General features: G+C 37.0%; 1 long non-coding RNA gene across 3 annotated transcripts in view; it reads right to left on the reverse strand.

The window, feature by feature from the left end:
* Positions 1–1,093: 1,093 nt before the first annotated feature.
* Positions 1,094–26,055, reverse strand: part of LOC127506744 (uncharacterized) — a 112,220-nt gene continuing 87,258 nt past the window's right edge. Inside the window, exons 2-4 of one of the 3 annotated variants that reach the window (XR_007928116.1) lie at positions 12,862–12,893; positions 3,798–4,103; positions 1,094–2,621 (exon numbers count right to left, since the gene is read on the reverse strand). This is a non-coding gene — a long non-coding RNA (uncharacterized LOC127506744). Of the gene's footprint in view, positions 2,622–3,797; positions 4,104–4,767; positions 4,796–12,861; positions 12,894–26,055 lie in introns of those variants that run through there. The other 2 variants (XR_007928115.1, XR_007928114.1) reach the window with 2 other exon arrangements.

Genomic DNA, 26,055 nt, shown 5'->3' on the forward strand with positions numbered 1-26,055 from the left:
AATATACACGTGATTTCTTTTCCTGCTGTTTACGTTCACAGACATAACTGATTGTTTATGTGAACTTTGTGTGTTTTTGACATAACCTTGTGTGTATTTGACAGTTTAAGCGCAATAAGATGTGAAAGATAACTTAGTTTAATACTCACGGGACGCGCCGTCTGACATCCAGCTTTCTGTGCGCGTGCTTCGGATGTGTGCGCTCAGAAAACCATATCAGAAGTTTAGACTGATATGACTTTAAAACACATGCAGATAACAAAATTTCATGATGAGGAGGAACTGCAATGTCACATAAGCGTGGCCGCAATAGAGATGATAATCAAAACCAGATGTTTTAGTTTTTGGCAGAGTATCCAAGGCACGAGCTGTAAAGGCTCCGCCTTCTTCTGGAAAGCGGGATGGGGAGCAGCTGAGATGGTCCTCACTGCAGAACACGAGATCCAGGGGGCGGGGTTGGATCTAGAGCCAACTCCTCCCACTTTACAAATCCCTAAACCTACCCGTCTCCGCCCCTGGATCTAAACCTAGCCATCTCCACCCCCTAGATCTAGATCCAACTCCTCCCACTTTACAAATCCCTTAACCTACCCGTCTCCGCCCCCTGGATCTCGTGTGTTCTGCAGTGAGAGGCTACTGGAGCAGACAGGGGTACACCTGAGACTTATATTACATCTTGTAAAAAGGGGCATAATTGGTCCCCTTTAAAGCCATTTTTGATGATTACAGCACAATATTTGACCTGAAGGGTAAAAAAGACAGTTATTTTTGTCAGTTGCGACTCGCATTCTGCATTAATATAGAACGTGATTAAACTGACTTGGAACTACCTGTGCATTAAATGGTTTAAATACACACCTTCCAGCCAATCAGAATCGAGTATTCAGACAGGCAATGGTATAATATTCTTGTAAGTCTCTTACACTCACCAAGGTTGCATTTTTTTTTAATGAAACATACAGTAAAAATAGTAATTACAATTAAAATAACTGTTTTCCATTTTTATATATTTTAAAATGTAATTCCTGTGACGGCAAAGCTGAATTTTCAGCATCATTACTCCAGTCTTCAGTGTCACATGATCCTTCAGAAATCATTCTTATTGATCATTTTTTATTATCAACAATGTTGAAAACAGTTGTTTAATATTTTTGTGGAAACCACAATAAATTTTTTCAGGACCTCTTTGATGAATAGAAAGTTCAAAAGAAAAGCATTTATTAGAAAATGAAATCATTTGTAACATTATTCATTTTCTTCATTGTCAAGTGAATTTCATTCAAAAAAAACATACTAAACGCAAATTTTCAAACAGTAGTATAAAACATATTTAATTAAAAAAAACAAAACACAATATATTTGCTACAAATATAATTTATATTTTATAAATATAAAATAATTTGTCTCTATACTGAAACCTCCGTTGTCTCATAAGCATACATTATATTTTCCTATGCATCTGTATATACTCTGATTTTGGGTGAACTCTTAACTAAACTGTTTAAAAGCCAAACTGTCAGACAAATAACACATACATACTGACCTACAAATAAATGTGCTCTGTGCCCTGTTCTCTATTAACCAAGCTCTTAGGGAGAACAAGTTGTACACCTCTATATTTCACCATTTAACTATATTTGTCACCCATGAAAAACTGTTGCCCACACTCCACAGAGCCTGATCTAGAGGGGTGATTTCCGAACACTTCGAGAACAGAAAGAGCTGAACAGCAGCTATAAATGCTTAAGTGACAATCCATCTTTTTTAATGACACTTTATCAATGCATCGCACTCACTTCAGGGCCCTCATTAGTCCATTTCTCTGAGCCGTTAGAACAGCCGGTCTTGCAGGTGACAGCAGCACATTGTTACATGATGGTCTGCCTCTAAAAATATGTTGCCACGTTGGCCTTATGAAATGAAGCAAAAACTGTACATCATTATTAGTAAAAGAGATCAGAATATATGGCCATCATCACATTGTTCTTAAAAAGCATTCCACCTGCTCTAATAGTGCCCAACTTGAGCCCAATTTCAAAGGACTGTCACTTCTCTTTGAAGTTGTGACTAAATATTTGCTGACATTGAGGGAGCGTGTGTCCTTTTTGGAGTGTTTGCTCGCTAGTTTCCACTGAACTGCCCTTCTTCAGAGAGCATGTACACGTGTGCCTGGCCTGCTGCCCTTAGATAAAGAACAGAGAGTGTTAGTGAGGGGGGAGGGAAATCAAAGGGGAAAAGTGATAAGAGTAAAAAATGGGTTGGAATGGAAGAATGTGATGGTTAAACGAGTTCAGATGCAAGATACAACTGTACAGAATAAGGTAAATGTTCACATAACAGCTTGTCTTTTTGCATAATGTGCATGTCATGAAAACAAATACTCACAGGCTGCATGTGCCGGTTGCATCCGGGAGCCCCTTAAAGGATGTTTAACCTGTAACACTGCATTTAATGCTGAAATATGAGTTGTGGGATTAGGAGTGTGTGCTGAAATCCATACCTCTGTAACCATGAAGTACAACATGTCCCGTTATAGAGGTGAGAGACCACTTTACGAAGGAATTCAGTCCAGTTTGAAACCTCCAACAGAGCGTATGGATAGCTGATACACTGCCTCTTCACTGTAAAAGAGGAAGCACATGACACTTGAACAGGAGGGTGGAAATATTTAGAGAACTGTTCTGCAAATTTGGATAATGCCTTCCTGGAGAAGCTGAAAAGCTAACTTGTTAAGTTTGTGTTTGCCAATAAGAAATAAAAACAGAAACACAGTAAAACCAGTGGATCTGCATTTATTTCATCATTCATAATGCATGCTAGTTTGTTTACAATTCATAAAGCTCTTTAGCTGCCTCAGATTCACGGTTTCTGTTACAGAGGCAGTCACATGACCACGGTGGCAGTCGGAGAAAGAGGATTATGAGAGAATCCACTGACGAAACCGTCTAGCCAGATTGGGCGTGCCCTCCGTTGACCCCCCCCCGGCCCTCACAGTGTTATTAGAGAGCACTGGCAGCATCCCACTCTCCCGTCATCCCTCACATTAATCTAAACAGAGGCTTCTCAATCCCCAACACCAGATCTGAAGCAATTCCATTAACCTGGGCTTTACCGAGGATCCACGAGAAAATCCTCAGCCCAAGAGGAGAAACGGCTAGTCCCTCACTTAAACCATCTCATTACATATCTACATTCACCTAATCATTAAAACATAAGGGCATTATCATCCCTACATTATCATAGATTTTTAAATGCATTCACAGATTAATATGCATGTTAATATTATAATACAGTGAGGTCAATCTGGGGTTAAACGGTGCATACTGTGAGTAAAAAAAAAAAGAAAAGAAAAAAAGATTTCATTACAAAACCCCTTTGGTGGCTAGAGAAATAGAGCAGGGACCCCTGGACTTTTGCATGCAAAAGTCTTAGGCACATTAGCATTTTTAAAGTCAATTATTTATATTTTTTTCTGTAATATGTCAGTAGGAAATTTCCAAACATTCCTTTTGCCATTAATTGTAATAATCCAGTGAGATTTTTGTATGCACAAGGAGTCAGACAACATATATAATCACACATTTTTATATATTTTAATACATGTTATACATATAAGCACAATGTAATACGTGAGGGAAAACTTAGTTTCATAAATTTAGCTTTTGGTTCAAATGAATGTGTTTATGTTAAATGCACATTTTATTTTATTTTTTCTCAAAAATGTGCTATCTAAAAATACTTTGTTGTCCCCTTTCTGAAGACTCCTGGCTTAAGCTTTTACCACCATTATATCTTACCAATAATTCACATGGATGCAGTCTTCTTTTGTGAGGAGTATGTGACATTCAGGTGCTCCCGACCTATTTAACATCTCAAATGCCATCTCTATGATTTGAGTGCTGTTGATGCCAGCGTGACTCACGACTTCAGCGGGATGGTGTTCCCAGGTAAGAGCCTTGTGTTCCCAGCCTCATACTGCCTAACCACGGTTCAAGTTCAGTCCAGTCCTCTGCAGGTCGGGCTGTCCAGCTCTTATCGCACAGGACGGCCTCTGCACCGTATCCCTCTCTGGCAGGGTGAGCGACTGATACGCCGTCTGAATTCTAGAAAATAAGTAAACGTGTGCGTGTGTATGACCTGAAAGTACAATGTGACCTGTAAACACGACTGAGTAAAAAAAAAAAAAAACTGCCTGTATACCCTAATACTGAATCATGTAATTTAGCAATGATGGACAACCAACTGCACTTTATGTGATTACTGTCAGACAACAGAACGAAATATCCGACAGCTTTAAAAAAAGTGCATAAATATAATCCAAATTAGGGTAAAGGCCAGTGTAAATGAATTTTTAATCTGTTATTTGTAATGTCACATATATTTACAGTACACGCTTAATAGGAAATGCCTAACAATATGGAAAAAGGGACGGTGAGATGGAGATGGAAACATTCAGGGTTGCTGATTTTATTTTTATTTTTCATTTAGCAGATGACAGAAATTCAATTAAGAAGATGGAGTGCACTGGCCTAAGGCCAGCAGAGGGAATTATCACAACCATTACAATACGCTTTATTGAGATGCTTTCTGCTTGTTTAACAGCAACACAAAGGGCCCATCACAACTAATGAAGGAATTCTAACAGATGTACAAACAACCTGAGAAAACCACTCACATTAGTCTCATTCATCATGATGAATACTACAAATCAGATCATGTAAAGGGATAGCTCACCCAAAAATGAAAATTACCCCATGATTTACTCACCCTCAAGCCATCCTAGGTGTATATGACTTTCTTCTTTCAGACGAACACAATCAGAGTTATATTAAATAATGTCCTGGCTCTTCCAATCTTTATAATGGGAGTAAATAGAGGATGAGGTTTTGAAGCCCAAAAAAAGTGCATCCATCCATCATAAACATAATCCACAAGGCTCCTGGGGGTTAATAATGGCCTTCTAAAGAGAAGCGATGTGTTTGTGTGAGAAAAATATCCATATTTAAAACTTTAAAAACGAAAATAACTAGCTTCCGACAGACGGCCTTACGCATCAATTTAGTGAACTCTGACCTGACGCATGATGTAATGACGAACGTGGAGGAGAGAGCAAAACAAAACACCGGTCACGAATTAGAAGTCTAAAATAAGAATTTTTATCAGAGGATTTCTATATAAGAGAAGAGGAGCTTGAGTTTGTTGCCAGCCCTTTTTGTTTGAACAGCGAGAGTGTCTAAGCTTACGTTACTCCTACGTCGCTTCAGGGGCTACTCTTTTGGCTTGCTAAGTTGACGTGCGTACGGCCTTCTGCCGGAAGCCAGTTATTTAAGTTTTTAAAGTTATGAATATTTTTCTTACACAAATGCATCGCTTCGCTTCAGAAGGCCTTTATTAACCTCCTAGAGCCGTGTGGATATCTTTTATGATGGATGGATGCACTTTTTTGGGCTTCAAAATCTCATCCTCTATTCACTACCATTATAAATCTCAGAAGAGCCAGGACATTATTTAATATAACTCCGATTGTATTTGTCTGAAAGAAGAAAGTCATATACACCTAGGATGGCTTGAGGGTGAGTAAATCATGGGGTAATTTTAATTTTTGGGTGAACTATCCCTTTAATGTCATCATTCTGATATCTGTGACCAAACAGCTCTGTACAGCAGGACAAACGCAACAAAGCTTCTTAACTTGCAGAATAGTTTAAATATTTGGCAAAAGAAGACTTCAGCAAGTCTGAACACCTTTATAATTTAGATTCCACAAATTCTGTCCTCATCTGCAATTACTACTGCACTTGAAGGAGAGGAGAAGCAGCAGAAAGAGAATTGGAAAGAGAAACAACTAAGAAGGAGGAATAAACGTTCTCCAGCAAAGGAGAGTGCACTCAGTATTTAAGGTTTTTCCTAGAGGGATTTTTCCTAGAACTCCACTCTGTCATTTGACAGAATGTACAGAAACTCCAATCAACCGCAGCGTCTGGTTAGCAGAGTCTGTATTAAAAAAAAGACAGCAACTGATCCTGATCGTCTGTTTATTTTCATTTCGGCCTTGAGACATTACTCCACGTTTATGTGCTAATCGCAGCGCTGACCTGAAATGCTCCACCGCCACAGAATATTTTATAGTACATTACGGCACAGCTGTAGCGCAGACACTGTTGCTCAAGTTTCTCAGTAAGCAAGAGTTTTCCCTCGGTTTCAGCGTCCTTTAGGCTCGTGCTCTCAGTTGAATTACGTCAGAGAGGGAGATTCACATGGATTCAGCAGCTTAAAACTGTAGCCTATATAGTTATGGATCACTACATCTCAGACACCACAGTAATTTATCTTTATTATTGAATTAAGGCCTTCAACTTCAGCCAAATCAACTAAGATTTTGAGCTGGAAAATATATCAGGCTGCATAAAAATCCCTCAAATCTTCATGGTGCGCAATAGATCGTCTTACATCATTAAAATTCACATAATTCACAACCACACACGCCGTTGTTATCGCTTCCATAAGCGATTTTTGGTTGTTCCCATAACAACAATCCACAATGGGTGGAAAGCCGTGACAGGAACGAGTTAGCGAGGGAGGTGCGATCCAAAAATTTCTTTCTTTCTACTCCCTTTTTCTCCCTGCTATGTGTTTCTCTTTCTTTTACTCTTTTTTCTGCCTTTTCAGTTTTTCCAAACTCTGTATGTGCTGACAAGCTCTTCATAAATGTTAACTATTTTGTGGCTAATGTCCTTTTTTTTTTTTTTTTTTTTTTTAACATTCTTTTAGACAAGCGAGTTCATTGCGACTGTCAAGGAAAGTACAAGGCCTTCTCAGCATTCCAACTAAACAGGAATTTCATTTATCAGAGATTACATAACCCTTCTCCATCTCACAAATGGAGAGACGCTGTTGCTCCTATGTGGCAGAAACCACAACTCATAGAGACTGTGTCCGTCATGAGAGTGATTTCCCACAGCGAGCAAATAACAACAAGCTCTGACCACATTCAAACCCCGGCCCCCAAAACACATCCTCCTATCATAATATTGACTTCCTCCCTCAGTTGTTTCCAAATGGACACTGTGAGAGAGGAGGTGGTTTCCACTAAAGATGGACTCCATGTTTAGTCTTCTTAAGCAGACATATGTCATCACAGCACATTACAGTAACAGTTGATGAGAAAGTGGTCGCACTTTTAGCAAATTAAAGGGAAAGTTAATCCAAACATGAAAATAATGATGTCATTTACCGCCCTCATGTTGTTCTATCCCCCGTATTTTCTTTATTCTGTGAAAAATAAAAGTTCATGTTTGGGAGAACATCACAATAACTATAAAGATGGTAACTACATTAGCAAAGCATCCACACCAACTCATTCACGATAATGTTCTGTTTATTATAAGCATGATGCAGTTATGGTGTCTGCTGCATTAAATGCTTGAGCTGTTTAAAGTCAGGTGGATTCTGATTGGCTGTCAATGTTTTTATCATTAATCAGCTAGGAAAAAAATAATTCTGAAAGCGATTCCAACGACATTCCTCGCTGTCATTATAGCTGTGGTGTGGACTATTTTACACACCTATTTGCATAAAATTAGAACGATTATTAAAACGTAATAGTTATATTTATCGTGCTTGGTGTGAACAGGCCATAATTCATCATGTAAAAAATAAAAGCAGCTTGCATATTCTGATAGACATCTCATTTTGTGTTTAATGGTAGAAGAAAATAATACTGGTTGGAACAACAAGGCAGAGTAAAATGGAGTAAAACAAAACTTTCTTTTGTCAAAAAAAGGCTGTGGAACAATAGCTGTTTCCATCCAAAGTTGCGAATTTAACTTTTGCCCAAATTTGGAATATCGCATAAACTATTTGTGAACAAAGCATGTTTCCATCCCGTGAGTTAAAGAGAACAAAATCGTCACTTCCTGATAAACTGCCGCTAAATATCATTAAGAAAAATGGAAGTTGCTGCTTAGAAGCCACTGAATATAATAATTGTTTTATATAATAAATTATTTGCACCTCAGAACGCGCAGACGAACTGCAATAAATGCTGTCGTGTTATCTTGCATTCAGATGCCTGGTGGTTGTGAACGCAATTGGCTGAGGCGCTTCTGGGAGGGAATTACACCGAACCACTTTAAAGGGTTAGTTCACCCAAAAATGAAAATTCTGTCATTAATTACTCATCCTCATGTCGTTCCAAACCTGTAAGACCTTCGTTCATCTTTAGAACACAAATTAAGATATTTTTGATAAAATACGATGGGTCAGTGACAGCAAGGTAATTTAGACTTTCAAACACCCAGAAAGGTACTAAAGACATATTTAAAACAGTTCATGTGACTACAGTGGTTCAACCTTAATGTTATAAAGCGATGAGAATACTTTTTGTGTGCCAAAAAAACCCAATAACAAAATAGTGACTTTATTCAACAATATCTAGTGATAGGCGATTTCAAAACACTGCTTCATGAAGCTTCGAAGCTTTACGAATCTTTTGTTTCGAATCAGTGGTTCGGAGCATGTATCAAACTCCGATAATCACGTGAACCATTGAAATTTCGAAACACTTATGATGTAACGAAGACTCTTTTACTGAAATCACGTGACTTTCATGCTCCGAACCACTAATTCGATACAAAAGATTCATGAAGCTTCATGAAGCAGTGTTTTGAAGTTATTTTGTTTTTTTGGCGCACAAAAAGTATTCTCGTCGCTTCATAACATTAAAGTTGAACCACTGTAGTCACATTAACTGATTTAAATATGTCTTTAGTAGCTTTCTGGGCATCTGAAAGTGTTAATTAACTTGCTGTCAATGCAGGACTCACTGAGCCATCGGATTTCATCAAAAATATCTTAATTTGAAGATGAACGAAGGTCTTATGGGTGTGGAACGACATGAGGGTGAGTAATTAATGACAGAATTCTAATTTTTGGGTGAACTATACATTTAATGACAGACTTTGCTCAGGCATTACAGACTGACCAAAACAGCATTTCTGATGCGTCCCATTACGTCTTTTTTGATGCGCATCAAGGAATTTATTCGGTAAACGTGTTTCCATCATAGTTTATGCACGTGTTTTCTTATCGCATAAAAATCCGATTTCTTATCGCATGTATCCGACTCAGTTGAGCGCATACGTTTTTTTATGCACATTTTTAGAGTTTATGCGCATCTTGGCGTTTCTATCCAGCGTTTTTTTTCTATGCGATATCCCAAAATGAGCATAAAAATAGGTGGATGGAAACAACTAATGTCAACTACTTCTCCCTTTTCTGTTAATCTTGTTTAAAAAAACACTTCAAAAAAGTTATACTATGACATACACAGTTCCTGAAATCAAAGTTAGGAAGTTATCATTCAAATGTCCAGTTCATTCCTGCCCTGATTTAAAACACTGTACATTTCTTTCCATTCGCCCTGCACTGCTGATGCTGTGTCTAATCTTGAGAAGGAATGTGACCTTGTTTTTTGTCCTTGGTTTGCGCAGAGGACAGGTCCACTAAGCTCAATTTGGCCTTCCCTTGTCATCTATGGAGCAGATGCACATCAACAAAACTGGCAGGAAATCAGGCAGGCAGAATGACTGATGACCCTTATAGGTCAAATAACAGTTTACCACAGTGATTATGTGGGTATGGAAGTGGAAAACGTACAAGATCTCAATGCCAAACTAATTTCACTAGGTACACAAAGCAATGTTCAAAAAAATGATTCACATCACTTTAGTACTTCAATACGATAGAGCATGAGGATCCGTCTTGCTCAACAAGGACACCATTCATATGCAAATCAGCCAACTCTTAAAAACACATCTCTAAGCCTCAAACAAAGCAGGGAGTTTTAGCTATTTCTTAACATCAGCCTGTTATTTCCCAACAGATTCCTGTATGAGCTGAGTGATAGCAAGTGTGTTTTCTGGTATTTGGGTTTGTCTGTGCAGAAGGAGCACTGAGATTGGCTTCTCAGGAAAGAGCCACGGCTGTTACCCAGTGGCTCAGTCTGACTGAGATTACTACAGACCTGTCAGCTCTATCAGAAAAGGAAGTGCTTTCTGTTGGCGAGATAACTCCAACACAGATCTCTTCTGTCTCACCTATCTCAGTCGCTCATTACTGTTCATATCTGGGTGGGGAGCAGTGTTTTTATCTTCCAACGAAGCACAGGCCATCCGCTGTTCTGTTCTGTCTGTTAGAGACGACACACAAACACACCATGCATGGGTCAGAAGGGTCGATTAGTCCGTTAATGCGGTCTATACGTTTATTTGTATTTTAACTGTAATATTTTGCACGACTGTCAGCACATGGAAACGGTTTCTAAATTTCTCCACTTTAAGCAACAAGCAAGTGGTATTATTATCCTTAACGAAAACTAATCTAAACTGAAGCAAAGCGATGCGTTTGTGCAAAAAAAATATCCATATTTAACAAATTATGAAGTAAAATATCTAGCTTCCGCTAGACCTCCTTCCGTATTCTTCAAAAAGCTTACGCTCTACATCCTACGCCTTCCCTATTCGACTTACGAAACTGACGCGATGCCAGTTCCGTTTTTTCCGTAATATGAATAGGGAAGGAGTAGATTGTACAGCATAAGCTTTTTGAAGAATGTGGAAGGTGGTATGAGCACTGCATTTTATAACATATCGATTTGAAATGAAAGTTACAAGTAACTTAAAAAAAATAAAAAAGACCCCTGAATTTGGTTACACTGTTATGCTTTCTGTCAGGCTGTTTTTGTACACAATGCATCCTGTGTGAACACACCCTAAGAAAAGTGTCTGATCGGAGTATGGTGCGCATGACCCTAAATCATGACCCTAAGACGAATTATATGGGACTTCCTTAAGACCAACTAGTCGAATAGTCCTTCAGACAACATATCAACTAGTCCATTATGAAATTACATTTTATGACGCTTTCAGTTTTCTCATTAGCACGGCGTTAGAACTCGATAAGGAAACTCCTAGGCTTTACTTTAGGTATCAAAGGGGTTAATTCCTTATAAAAAAATGTGACGGTAATTCTCAGAATTGCTCATATGTGCTGAGGTTTTAGACGTGTGAAGGAGAGCACAGGAAACGCTGAGTATTTTTGAAGAACTAGGCCCCAGCGAGTCCACCGCTCATCTGTTCTGCCTTGCACTTTCACTCTTTGTTTCTTGAATCTCCACTGAGGGACAAGAGGTTTCTTGTAAGAGAATCACTTTCTATGACGAGATGTCAATTTTTTCTCAAGGTGACAAAAACATTGTAGGTTCATGACAGCAGTACTGTGTAGGGGGAAACTACTAGCATAGTTTTTAATCTGCCATTTAAAGACCCACAACAGTTTCATTTCATTTTCTTCTCTTCATCATAATTTTAATACCAAAAACATGCTCCCTAGGGCCCCTAGTGCCAAGCAACCTGCTACAGGTCTCTCAAGATTAAAGCTTTATTAGTATGATTTTAAAAAAAGAAGAAGAAAATAATAACAATATTTTGTGTGGTCTTGCCACAATCCTCACTTTTTATAAATCTGCTTTGTGATCAGGTTTACAGTATCTGGTTCTACTTTCAATTAAAATAACTAAATAAATAAAAATAAAAAGCTATACAAGGAACTTAATAGTAATGTTGATGCCATGTACTAGAGGTCAGAGTAAAGGTTAAATTAGCCTTGATAACATAGATACTAATGAGACTTTCATAGATGATAACCTCATTCTTTAAAGAAGAATGTGATAAACAAAGAAATATTTAAAAGATATAAGATACAATAAAAGATATTCTTTTATTGTAGAGTGGAAAGATAAGCACTTTCTGTAAATATTAACATGTATGCATCCCTTTCCATGACAGATGAAACACAAAATAACAGAAAAGAAACATATCAAATGACAAACAAGTCCATTTTGTGTAACATGAAATAGGAGAGGATTACTGGTTTAAATTAAATAAATGAAATATTTTCACTGTGCTTTTACAAAGTATCCAATAACCATGATTAACCCAAACCACAGTTTATATGGCCCATGACTATAAGGACCATGACAGACAACATTTGGAATGACAGTTTACATCCAAAGTGTGACTAGCAATCAAACTGTGTAATATTTAACAATCATTGCCAGTTTCAAAGCTGTTTGTGTACACGGATTAGATTTCCTCTTGTCCATTTATAGGCCATACAGCATCATAATACACACAGAGGAAGAGCACGTGACGCAGAGTCTTAATGTGACTAATAGTATATTCTGAGCGCTCGGCTTAAGTCTAAAAGTCAAGGGCAGAAAAACAAAAACAAGTCACACATTAACGTATATAATAAGCCAACATGATCTTTTTTTTTGTTTGTTTGTTTGTTTTAAATTCCACCACAATATAAATTTCAGGCTTGTGTGATCTGTGCATCAAAATCATCAAATGAAATATGAAATCTCAGCAGGCTGTTTCACAGCAAGAGTAGAGGAGATGTGACAGGGTAACAAACATTGGATGCTGCCTCAGCTTTAGAGAGTTTTATATGCATGTACTGTGTGCATGCACTCAAATGAACTTGCAAATAAACATACACACATTCACATACACACAAAAACATACAGGTATAGCTGGCTAGTGGGGCAGGCTAAAATAAACACTAAGTCCTGTGAGAACAAGGAATCAGAGCCAGACTAGAATACTAGCAACCTTCTGGGAACCAGACACACACAGCCAACTATGCCTGGCAAAGGCCAACTTGCCTGAATCCTGCCAAAGAGGTCTGGCTCATGCCAGCACCAGAGCAGCAGCTCTCACTTAGAGCGAGAATTGAATATGGGGCAGGCAAGGGTGTCAGCCGAGCAGAAAAGACCACAGACATGTAGAAGACGCCCACCTGCAGCCTCACTTCGGAGTGTGAAGAGAGCCCTAGAGAGGAGCAGATGAGTCAGTATGAGAGAGGTGCTATTCAACGCTCTGCCGCCCACTGGGCTTTTTCTTGTGGGAGCAAACGCGAAATGACAGCTAATGAAATCAGAGTGGATTCCCCACCTCTGAAGGTAAACAATGAATGTAAAATTAGAAACAAATAAAGATAGAAAGAAAGACAGACAGAGGAAAAAATAAAATATAGTCCAATATTGTCAAATAATTGTACCTAGGGCTGTCAAACTGAATAATCGCGATTAATCGCATCTAACACAAAAGTTTGTGTTTATACAATATATTTGTGTGTGTGTGTGTATATATATGTATATGTATAACACATATATATTTATATACACAGTATATGGGTCATTGACGAATAAGGTTTTTAAAAGTGTAAAAAAAACCTAATGGAGATATAATTAATTTTATAGTTTTATTAAGTGTTAACAATGAGATTATGTGGTTTTTATAATCAATTAACACTGCTTTTGTCATTTTTTACAAGATGGACAAAATTTGTCACCAAAAAAGTAATTCGATAATCTCGGTTTTACCGAATGACACTTTTGATTGTACTGAATGACGATATTTTTAAACAATGCTAACAGCCTGATATCTAGCTAGCCAGCTAAAGGACAATCAAACATTTTATATTTAGTACAAGTTTTTAAAATATTACAACATTTTCCATGTTTTATAGCGGTTGTACCGAATGACCTGATGTTTCGGACATGCGTATAAGCAAGTGAAAACATGAATTTTTCAAATAGTTGAGAGAGTTAGTTCACGACCATGTGGTCCTTTGCAGTTGTCTGAATGATGTCACATCCTGTCACATGATATTGACCACATGACTTGATCCAAAATGGTCCCTTTATATAGGTTACTCCAAATGACATCAATGAAATTCATTTTTCCAGACATTCTTTCTCATAACAAAGCAACGACTTCTACACATAATTTTAATACCATTTTGTACTATGTTGATATATAATGTTATAAAATCATGCCAGAATAAAAAATATATACATTTATTACATTTTAAGATATTTTAATCACAAATGAAATGGCTGTATTGACCTTTGGACAGTTAAACCGAATGACCTTTTGACACTTTAAAATCTTTAAAATACCTTTATATGTAGCAAAATATAATTAAAACCTTTTGGATTCAATAAAAGAGATCTAGTTGTACTACCTTACATACTTTGGATGTCATATCTTTGTTTTTTATTATTATTAAGGCCTTTGGACAAAAAAATGACCCGTCATGTCATCGACCTATATATATACACATATATATTATATAAACAAACTGATGTTAGATGAGATTAATCGTGATTAATCGATTTGACAGCACTATTTCAACTACTTACTAGCTAAAAATAAAAAATGACATGGAATGTTTTGCCAGTTTTATCACGTCAGATTAATATCATAACTAAATTTTTAAAAAAAAATCAAATATAAAAATTACCAACAACATAATGGTATTATTCATATCTGTAGCACAAAGCTCAATAATGAAAAGACACTGTCATTATATATTCAAAAACAGCATTACTTCACTCTGTAAAAGTGCAGCCGCAATGAGAAAAAGCAAAACAGTACAACCATAAAGTTTTACTGGTGTTATTAAAAAGGATTGCGCAGTTCACTTATTAAGCGCTCAGGTTTCTTAATAAAAGAGCTGTAGCTAAACAGCGCCGTGGGTTTGGAAACTATACCAGGGGAACCAGATTTTATTATCAGCATTCAGCCATGTTTGATGAAATCGCATCTCACACAAACACGAAAAACCATCAGCCAACACATAGTTTGATCTTATCGAATGACGAGAGGTTGTCAGCAGGTTTGTTTTGCATTAAAACAAATGTAATCATATCTTCATGGTTGGCATAACCATTATTTATGATTCTAGGTCAATTCTAAGATATAACAAGCAAAAACACAGCAAACGCATAGTGGTTTTTACCATTTTCATGACAACACACATATGTTATCTAATATATAATCAGAATGATTCACTGACAGAACACATGGTACAATAAAACCCAGGTGAATGGTGTTCAATTTTATTACTGTGTGCATCCTTTCTTGTTGACCTTTGAACACAGTAATTCTTTCCTGACTAGAGAGCACGACCAACACAATGGGGCATTACTCTGCTGGGGATCAAAAAGGGGATCCAGGCTACATACGGGTGAAACCACCCATTTATACTGGCTCCAAAATAGTTGCTACTAGTCTATCATGGTCATGCCACAAAAGTGGCTGGGCATGAGTTACTAGGACAGCAGGAGGAGTATTTTTAGAGCCCTCATGCACTGAGACTCCTTGTTTGTACCACAATGGGCCTGGTAGATTCCCATCACATCCATAATGCCTCCATGGTGAAAGTCTGGCACGTTATGGTAAACTGTGTGTACGTAATCTCAACACTGCTGTTTGAAGACACATATTGACAATTGTGCTTCTATGCTGGCTATCAGGGTGTGTTTACAAACCTCCCAGAATTCCTGTTCATGTTGTGGCGGATTTCTGCCGGCATCCTTTGAGGACGGTGCAATCCATCAGTACAGGTCATGTTCAGCCCACTATCAGTGCACTGATAAGGTAATCGAACATGTCACGCTCTACACAAAATGTTACTTTCTGTCTTTCAAACAAATGAACCAACATACTAGGAAGAAATCAAAGAACTGGCACCGGTCTCTATGAGCTTAAACAACGCACAGAGGGGTCAGAGGTCTGATACCACAGTAATAATACTTCTATTTTGTTCTAATTTAATACAAATTGTTTTAGGGATGCCATATATACTGGGTTTGTATACATAATGGATATATGCCAATAATATTTTTAATTTATCAGTATCAGTTGATATTGAATATTTAATTGTGCATGCTCATTTTCACTATTTTTACATTTAGATTACCTTTAGAAAAACTAATTTGTTTATTTCCAGGTTTAAATTAGATTTTAAATGCCAGTTTACTCAAAATGACCGTCATTTTAACGGTAAAAGACTGTAAAAATGCTACGGTGAAAAACAGTCAATTGGTTTACAGAAAGTTTCCGTACGGTGAATAACTGTAATAGATCTAACGGTACATTTAATGTAATTTTACGGTAAAATACCGTTAAATTTACAGTTTTTGGAAGTGAAAAATAACATCATTGTATAATTTACAGTGAAAAAACATAAATTGACATTCCCACAATTCCCTGCGTGACACTTCACATTTGATGTATTTTCGTTGAAATAACTCTGTTTCTTCTTAGTTTTTTCTAATCAGTTATCTACATTAGGGTTTTATGTTACATCTAATGTTCTTGAATTGATGTTTGGTGTTACATTTTTAAAATTTCATGTGTTACCATGATGGTGTTTAGTGTTTGTGTGAATGACACTGTGAAACTTCTATATATTAGCATTGTCCTTCTCAGCTTTTGAAAAGCTGCTTGTGATGAACTTTGATTCATCATGTGACTCATCACCACTGTGTTTGGTGGTTGTCAGTGTATTACGAAGGTACAAAACAGACATTAGTACTTCAATAGGATGGTAAATAACATTATATCAGTTCATGAAATATGGTTTTTACTGTAAATTTAAGGGAATTCTTTTACAGTGTGTAAAATAAACAGTTATGAACCATAATTATTACAATATAAACCTTTAAATTATACGTTTTTCAACTGTAAAATAGACAGTAAACTAAATGCTGTCCCGTAAAACCTAAAACGCTGCTACCGTATTTTTTACGGTAAAGTTCTGCCATTTTTTTTACCGTAAATTTTACAGGGATTTTTTTTTTACAGTGTACTAAGTCTCTTATGTTCACCAAAGCTGCATTTATTTAATCAAAAATACAGTAAAAGTAATATTATGAAATATTATTTTAAAAGAATTGTTTTCTGTAAATGTAAATTACTCCAGTGGCAGCAAATCTGATTTTTCAGCATCATTACTCCAGTCTTCAGTGTCACATGATCCTTCAGAAATCATTCTAATATGCTGATTTGGTGCTTAAGAAACATTTCTTCTTATTATCATCAATGTTGAAAACAATTGTGCTGCTTAATACTTTTGTGGAAACCATGATACTTTTTTAAAGGATTCTTTGATGAATAGAAAGTTTAAACAGGATTTAGAAATATTTTATAACAGTGTAAAACACTTGACTGTCACTTTTGAGCAATTTAATGCAGACTTACTGAATACAAGAATTAATACAAATCTTACTGACCTCAAACTTTTGAACAGCAGTATGTGTGTCATTCACCTGACTGTCTGCTCAAACAGACGTCAACAAGCATACAAAAACATACATATACATACAGTATATACGAGATAAAGAGGAGCATACTAACACTTTACCAAGCCTGTTCACTGAGTTTTTAATAATGGAATAAGAATAGCAAAGTGAAAGACCCTTTATCAGAAGGTACAAACCAACCAATGAGCACTCTCAAGATAATACTGATAATCTTACACAGAATATTAATTAAGTGGGTGTGACATCAATTATTCTGATCACAGAAAGTCTGTTTGTACAGATACATTCTGGTTGCTACAGTAGACGCCAAAACAAACCAGATGAGAGCCGAAATATTTGTGAGTTTACGGTCAGTCTGTACTGATCTCGAGGAATTTGTTGCAGTGCTGCCGATAGTCAAGCATCTCTTTCATCCTTTAACAGAGGTCAAATCAACATGAAGTTCAAGCCTGCAGGCAACAAACAGAGTCCGGAGAAAACAGTTAACCCTTTTACAACTATAACTATGAACTGTCAACAAGACCTACAAGCTGCATTCAAGAGCCTGCAGCGTAAAAAGTAAAGACACCCTGCTAAACATGAAAATCCTCATGTGACAAACAGTTTATTCTGAGCAAATAGAACATACAGAGGACTCATTGTTCCTATAATGCACACACAGATGATTTGGCCTGGCAGTTATTCTTCAGTTAAATGTCAGTCAGTCTTCAAGCGATTGCCGTCAACAATACCGCCACACAGGTCAGGTGACTGCAGCTACACGTGACGCATGTGAAGCTGGCATCGACCCACCAGCTGTTGAATAACAGCATGAAATCTGAGAATGTCACACTCATCCTCACAAAGCTATCAAAATCCTGTCTTCCCGGATTCACTGCTAAGGGTACGTGTTGTTTTCTAGTTAGGGGTCAGCTGTTTCATCTGGCTCAGGGGGGCAATTGGGGATTGGAGAGAGGGATCCGATTTGAATATTTAAATAACGATTCACAGCATTTGTGTTTACCAGAATTGCTGTCCTTTTGATTACCAATGTAAATGCCTCCCTATGGGATCTGAAACATTGTAATTGCTCCATTTGTGCGCTTGTTTAAAAGGTAATTACCCTGCGATGCTAAGATCTATGAATCCTCCTAATGCATAATTTATCACGGTGAGGGATAGAAAGAGATGGTAATTTAAACTGCTTTCCTTGTCAAGACTTGCCATGTGCTGTGGATGGATTTTTTCAATAAACGTTGTGCAGGCAGCTTGAAGAGGCAAGCATTACAATTCTGTGATCTCATAGCGTTTGTAGCAATTAAGCAGTGTTTACGAAACACTTTAACATCAATGTTGGCAATAAGCAAATTAAACCACAATATTCAGATGACTAGTTTAATGTTCAGATAGGGAAAGTTATCAGATGCACGATATTTATCGGACAGATAAATTATCGGGCTTTATGGGTGAAAATTATGTCATTTTTATTGCTCCGATAAATAAATGAAATCCGTTAACGTGCAGCACCTCTCAGCCTATCATGTCGCCGTTCAAAACTCCTCCCTGCTTACCGCAAGTTAGCATTAGCCTTTACGCTTTTTTGGCTAAAGGTTGCAGGCATGCCTTCCAGTGGCTTTAGTTTTGTGGCAGCGGAGGACAATGCTTTTTTTTTTACACAAATTTAACACAACAAATCTATCTCACATGAAAGGTCGTCATCGCGGCGAAGCTGTATTAAAAGAACATGAAGCAGCCGTGGCAGCAGCTACTAGCGCTAAGCCTAAAACTCGATGTCCCCATTCAGCAGGCATTTGAAAATTGTAAAGTTTTCCCAGAGACAGCAAAAAGGCTAAGCCATAAAACGACAAAGTAATGAAATATATAGTCCTTGATGACCAACCTTTTTTCCGTGGTAGAGGCTCCGGGTTTTCGCAGGTTAGTAGAAAAACAAAAACATGTGACTATATACCTTCCTCATCCCTTATATTATTTTATGTTAAACTATGTAATTTCAGAGAAATCTCAACTATGCCCTATGCTCTTTTGTGGAGGATGCACTTTTGTTTATCATTTTTTTCCAAAGTTGACAAATGTCAATGTATTTTATTTATTATGTATTTGAAAAACATGTGACTTAAAGAGTTAATTTACACAAAAATGAAATTCTGTCATTTACTACTTACCCTCATGCCGTTCCACACCCGTAAGACCTTCATTCATCTTCGGAACACAAATTAAGATATTGTTTAAATCCGATGGCTCAGTGAGGCCTTCATAGGGAGCAATGACATTTCCTCTCTCAAGATCCATTAATGTACTAAAAACATATTTAAATCAGTTCATGTGAGTACAGTGGTTCAATATTAATATTATAAAGCGACGAGAATATTTTTGGTGTGCCAAAAAAACTAAATAACGACTTATATAGTGATGGCCGATTTCAAAACACTGCTTCAGGAAGATTCGGAGCGTTATGAATCCTGTGTCGAATCATGATTCGGATCGCGTGTCAAACCACCAAACTGCTGAAATCACGTGACTTAGGGCGCTCTGAACCGTTGATTCGACAGGTTGAATATATGCATTTCTTTGTTATGCATGAAATACTTGAATATAAATTTGTTGTTAATGAGTTGTTAAGTGCAGATAAACCATAGTTCTGTTAAACCCTTTCTGTTACTAAGTATTGCGGTGCTTTATCGGAATCGGCCATGAGAAGGACTTAATTATCAGGTATCGGTTAAAACTTTTCATATCGTGCATCCCTAATACGAATGCCTCTGGAGCAAGACAACAACGGCTACTTTTACATCATCGCATCGTTGTCCCCACCCACTGATGTTCAGTCGATGAGCAGCGAGTGGATCTAAAGTAGTTGTTTACGATAAGATTGTGATAATTTCAAGATTACGATGCCAAGCAGACGTTGTGTTGTTCCTGGCTGTGGAAAAACATCATCTTTGTATGAGCTGCCGAAGGATGTCAGAGGAAAATGGATTCAGTTTATTTTTAATAAATGTCCTAGTACTCCAATCCACTGATGGTGTGGCACACAACGCTGTCTTGGGGCCGAAAACACAGAAAGGCTTCTAAATTGTTTAAACTCCCTCAATGAAATCAACTTTCCACAGGGTGATCAGGAGCAAACTGAGCGAAACTGTTTAGTTGTGTGGGACAATGCCCACTTTCACCATTCAGCACCGGTACAAGAGTGGTTTGAGCATCACCCACATTTCAGGATGGTATTCCTTCCAGTATATTCTTCTCTTGGACATGGAAAGCATGTGATCACAACTATTACAACCAAGTAAGTCTTCTTTAAGTGATGGAAGAGGCTTGTGGAGAAGTTGAGGCACAAGGATGGATCCAACATTCACTTCTTTTTCCCCACGATGCATGACTCGTGAAATATGCTGAGATGTTGATTTGCCAAATTCTTTGGCCAGATGTAAATAAGAGGCAAGATCTATAAAATTCATTGATTCAATGATTACAGTACATTTATTTATTTACCTTTTTTTTTGCTAAAACTCATCGTTATACAACTAAATTTGCCATTAAAGAATTAAGAAGAAAAACATGTATTTTCATTCATGTATTTGTGCATCTACAGCTGAACTTTTCAAATCAACAGAGAACACACTTGTAGTTTTGTTGTTAGTATTTATTTTTGATAAATGCATTAATAGAAAAAACTGCAGTGCTTCATTACGCAGTGAATACTGAACTGTTTTGGCAACAATACAATTAATAAATTTATTAATTGTTTTGAGAGCAACTACATTAATTTGGAGAAATGTGTCAAATCGATTGAGGATAAACTGCAACATTATAAGTGCACCTCAGGAAATAAAATATCCAGATCATGACCCCTTTAAAAGAGTTTCAGTTCCAATGGTTTGGATACATTTACTTTCACTGCTAAAAAAGAAAAGTCAAGTCAAGTCACCTTTATTTATATAGCGTATAGTATAGTATATATACACAATGCAGATTGTGTCAAAGCAGCTTTACAGTGATAAATGGTATATAATTTTGGCTGCACAGCAGCTCTTAAACAAAATGCTGTCAGTGTAGGCAGATGCAAAGCACTGTTGAATATCAAATGTCAAGTGTCCCCAACGAAGCAAGCCAAAGGCGAAAAACTGTAATATTGTAAATCAGAAGTAAATCAGTAGATATCAGTGTGGCTTAAAAATTAAAAATAAATATGTTATACACTGTAGGAAGCTCATTGATTACAGACACACACAGTTCAAAAGTTTGGGTTCAGTACTTATTTTTGTGGAAAAATATATATATTTTTTATTCAGCAAAGATGTATTACACTGATCAAAAGTGTCAGTAAAGACTTTTGCATTGTTCCAAAATATTGATCTTTCTATTCATCAAAGAATCCTGAAAACAAATGATGAAAGGTTTCAAGAATAATATTAAGCAGCACAACCATTTTCAACATTGATAATAATAAGAAATGTTTCTTGAGCACCAAATCAGAATATTAGAATTATTTCTGAAGGATCTTGTGACATCATGTAAAGACTGAAGTAATAATGCTGAAAATTCAGCTTTGTCATCAAATAAATAAATTAAATGTAAAATATATTAAAATAGAAAACAGTTATTTTAAACTGTAACAATATTTCACAATATTACAGTTTTAACTGTATTTTGATCACATAAATGCTTTGGTGAGCATAAGAGACTTCTTTTTTTAAAGATTTATTTTTGGTGTTTATTATGACAGTATGTAGACAGGAAGCAAAGTTGGAGAGAGATGGGGACGGGATTGGGAAAGGTCCACAAGCCGGGACTCGAACTCAGGACGCCCAAAGCACAACTGCACTATATGTTGGCGTGCTGCCCACGAGGCTATTGGCGCCAACATAAGAGACTTCTATAAAAAAATAAATAAATAAAAAAAATTGTAGAAAACATAAACTTTTGTATGGTATTTATATGCATTGATTTTTACTCAATGACTTTTAGAACATAAATGACCTTGTACAAACACTATGTGATCAATACTGGTGAGACAGGGTACAAATAAAGAGAGAGCTGTAGTGCCACATCAAAAAAGCAAAAGTGACCGCTAACAAGGCCTTTTCAGCCCTTAATACAAAATAAGAGCCCCAAGGAGCCCAAACTGAATTTCATTCAAGCATGAACGATAATTGCGGATTTGGCATTCTTCAGAATGATTGTACACAGACAGAATCCAAACCAGCTCCAAGGAGTTCAGAGTAGCTTTAGAGGTGTGCCAGGCCAAGTCTATGTGGGTGAGGTAAAACAAGAGAAAGTTCTCCAATGCATGAACAAGAGAACTTGCTTACACTGAGAACACAGACACGCATACTGATTATGCAGATGCTGCATTGCAAACACAGATCACTATCAGCTGCTGACGGCGGAAGTTTTACTGCGGTGCAGCTGCACGCACAACCAGGGGAAAACGCTCAGAGGCCCCTCAGAGCGACAGGGCAGGAGCAGCCTCTCTAGGACATTTAATTCACAAGGGCAAGTGGCACACTGCTGAGAAGGAAAATGTGTACCTCAGGAACAGAATAAAACATCAAAAAGATCAGGCACAGTCAGGAACTAGCTGTACAAAATGATCAAATATTTCTTTTCAGAATCATACAATAAAAGAAATACTGTGAGGCAGAAAGGATCATGGGAAGGATAAAGAAACATACTATGAATAGCTCAGGGTTTAAGGTGAATTCGGTGGGGAGTCTTGTGCTACAGAAGAACAGCATGTAAAGAAGAGGTTGCTGGTGGCGATGAGAGAAACAGGAGGAATGGGTCAGATTGATGAGGAAGACCTTCAAGCTGTTTCAAAGCTTCAGTGACGCCCACTGGAGACACAAAAACCCAGGAAGACCTGCTATGGTGGAAAGGAAGTGCTCTTAGAAACTAATAAAACATCCATTTTATTCAAAATTCCAGCTGTGAGAAAGACACTGTAGGATCTCAGGAAATTTTCCAGCAGCAGATAAAGCAGCAAACTGAACTGAAACAACAATGCCACACCGCTCTAAACGATTCATTTGCTCATTAAACATACTTCTTGTTGTTATAGCACTGACGGATTTGATCTGGATGATAGTTTCCATGACACAATGGAGACTGAATGCAAAAAGCTGATTGGACAAGCATATGTCTGTATTTTCTTATGGAAATATCAGTGGCAAATACACTCCATGTATTGTAAACAGATGCCTTGTTTGCTTTGACTAACCATTACTTCGGTTTAGTGTAACAATGACCTAATGTTTAAAAATGGTGTTTGTTCATACAGGTCAAAAACCACGAGGTAAAAACCACAAGGCAACAATGACTATTTAATATGAGATAAATCCCTCTAGACCAACGTATGGAAGTCCTAGCGAAATGAACAATACACCAGTGCTGTCTATTTTTTTTTTTTTCAAGTGAAAGTCAATAAAGCTGAACGCAGTGACACATGAGACCACACTCACCTGGACTGGCCTCAGGCACACCCTTATGTTTCCCTGTAACACTTTTATATACTGTCAGATTAAAGCTATAATCATACACTATAACATCCCTCTCACTGATAATGCAAACTGTCTGTTCATTGATAAATCATCACACTAGTGAGAGCAACTGAGGCTTGCGATCACATTCCTATTATCCATTTAACAGTAAGGTCATTTTAAATCAACTAAATTTTGGAAACTTCCTCAGCTCAAATTTTTGATTTTGTTTTTCTGTAGAAAGACAAACATAAATAGTGATGAAAGCCAAAATATTAAATGTCACAGATGTATATTTACTGAGTCATCCACCATTTTGTAGAGGGGGGTCAAAATTACAATTTCCACCTGAGATTTGGAGCCAATTGACAGGGGTGTAAAAAGGACTTTAGAAAGATGGCAGCATCATTATTTTATTTTTACACAGAGACTGGAAGGTCTATTAGTCAAATCTGCTGACTTTCGCAATCTTTGTTTCATCATATGCCAATGGTGACAGTTCAAAAATGCACTTCTTGTGTTTTTTGCCTCAATTTTGCAAGGCTGTAACTCAAGAAGTATTAAACATATGCTTTTAGATTCTGGTTCTTAAACTTTCCTTTTGGTATCTTCATTTTAAAGGCCCTCGATGGCTCAATCCCAGAGATATGGAGATCTTAATGCGGCTCCATGAGTAAATTGGTCAATTGTTCACATTTTCAGTGGTCAAAAACCAAATGTGGGTCACTTTGCATACAGTTGATACTTTTTGTTTTTAAAGAGGAATATCTGAAGAACAAATAATGTTGAAACTAGAGATGTATCATGTTTTTCTATCAACTCAATTGCATAGAACATAAATACTCCTTTTCCAAATTTTGCATGCCTGTAACTCTAAAGGTATTCAAGATATCTTAAAATCCTTCTAGATTCTCGTTCTTAATAAACTTTCCTTTTGAAATCTTCATTTTCAATGCCCTATATAGTTCAGTCCAATAGATATGGGGATCTCAAAGCAGCTCCATGTTCAAATTGTTGAATTTTACCCATTTTCAGTGATCGAAAATCAAATGTGGTTCATTACGTGTTGCATTTAAAGAGGAATGTCTGAAGAATAAATAATATTTAAACTAGAAATGTATCTTGTTTCCCTTTATCAAAAGAATAGCATAAAACATAACTCTCTGAGTACCAAAAATCCACTGAAAATGGTTGAGACACATTAACTTGCTCTCAAAAGTGTATTTATAAGAATCTGAATCAAACTTGAGGCAAAAAAAACACAAGACATGCTTTATGTCATTTTTGAACTGTCACTGTTAGCGTATAATGAAACAAAGATTGCTAAAGTCAACATATTTTACTAACAGACCTACCAATCTCTGTGTAAAAATGAAATAATGATGCTGTCATATTTCTAAAGTCATTTTTACACCCCTCTAATTTGGCAACAAATCTCAGGTGAAAATTGTCATTTTGCTCCCCCTCTACAAAATAGTGGATTACTCAGTAAATATATATCTGTGACATTTAATATTTTGGCTTTCATCACCATTTATGTTTGTCTTACTGCAGAAAAAATATTAACAAAATCAAATATTTGAGCCAGGAACCTCTGGTTGAGTTGACATGGAATGACCCAGTAAATGCGTTACATGGAAGCAAGAGCACTAATCTTATTAGTAGATTTGCATTTTGTTGTCACCATTGATGATATTATGATTATTATCATCATCATTAAATAATATTATCATGAATAAAACTATATTAATATTTAAAAAAAGATATTTGAAATATACTGCACTAAAATAGCAAAACACAGCTACTGCACCATCACTACATTTGAGAAAAAAATGGCTTTAGAAAAAAAAAAAAAAGTTTTAAACTGAACTGAAAAAAGTTTTCAGTTTCCACACTCTCTGAATTGAGGCATGCATAATTGAGCCAAATTTGTCTGTCACAGGACAGATCATAGGACAGATCATTAAAAAAAAAAAAACCCTATTTGAGTTATGACTCATGTCTTGAGTTAGTCTTTGCAGTACAGCCTGAACATAAAGGGAGCAAATGATGTGTCAGTCAAATTCTGCTAAAAACTTCACAGCTTTCTGCAGGCATGGTCATAACATCTTGAGCTATATAAGGACACAACCAGGGCCAGATGGAGCTCGTCACAATCCAGGGCCTGGTGACTTGATCCTTGCAAAAGTCCACAGCATTACAGCACCTTCACGTGTGGCTTTTTTTTTTCCCCCAGTTGTGCTCCATGTTGGGAGGAACACCTGCTGTGTCATATCCAGCGATGGCCGTTCCAGCGGAGCATAATTCCATTTTGGGACAGGGTGAGAATCCGTAGCCGGCTCCCAGCGATGATGTAATCGAAAAGCGCAGCAAACAGCACGTCACGCACAGCGCTCACAT

Source organism: Ctenopharyngodon idella, chromosome 2 (genome assembly GCF_019924925.1).
Source record: "Ctenopharyngodon idella isolate HZGC_01 chromosome 2, HZGC01, whole genome shotgun sequence".
NCBI lineage: Eukaryota > Metazoa > Chordata > Actinopteri > Cypriniformes > Xenocyprididae > Ctenopharyngodon > Ctenopharyngodon idella.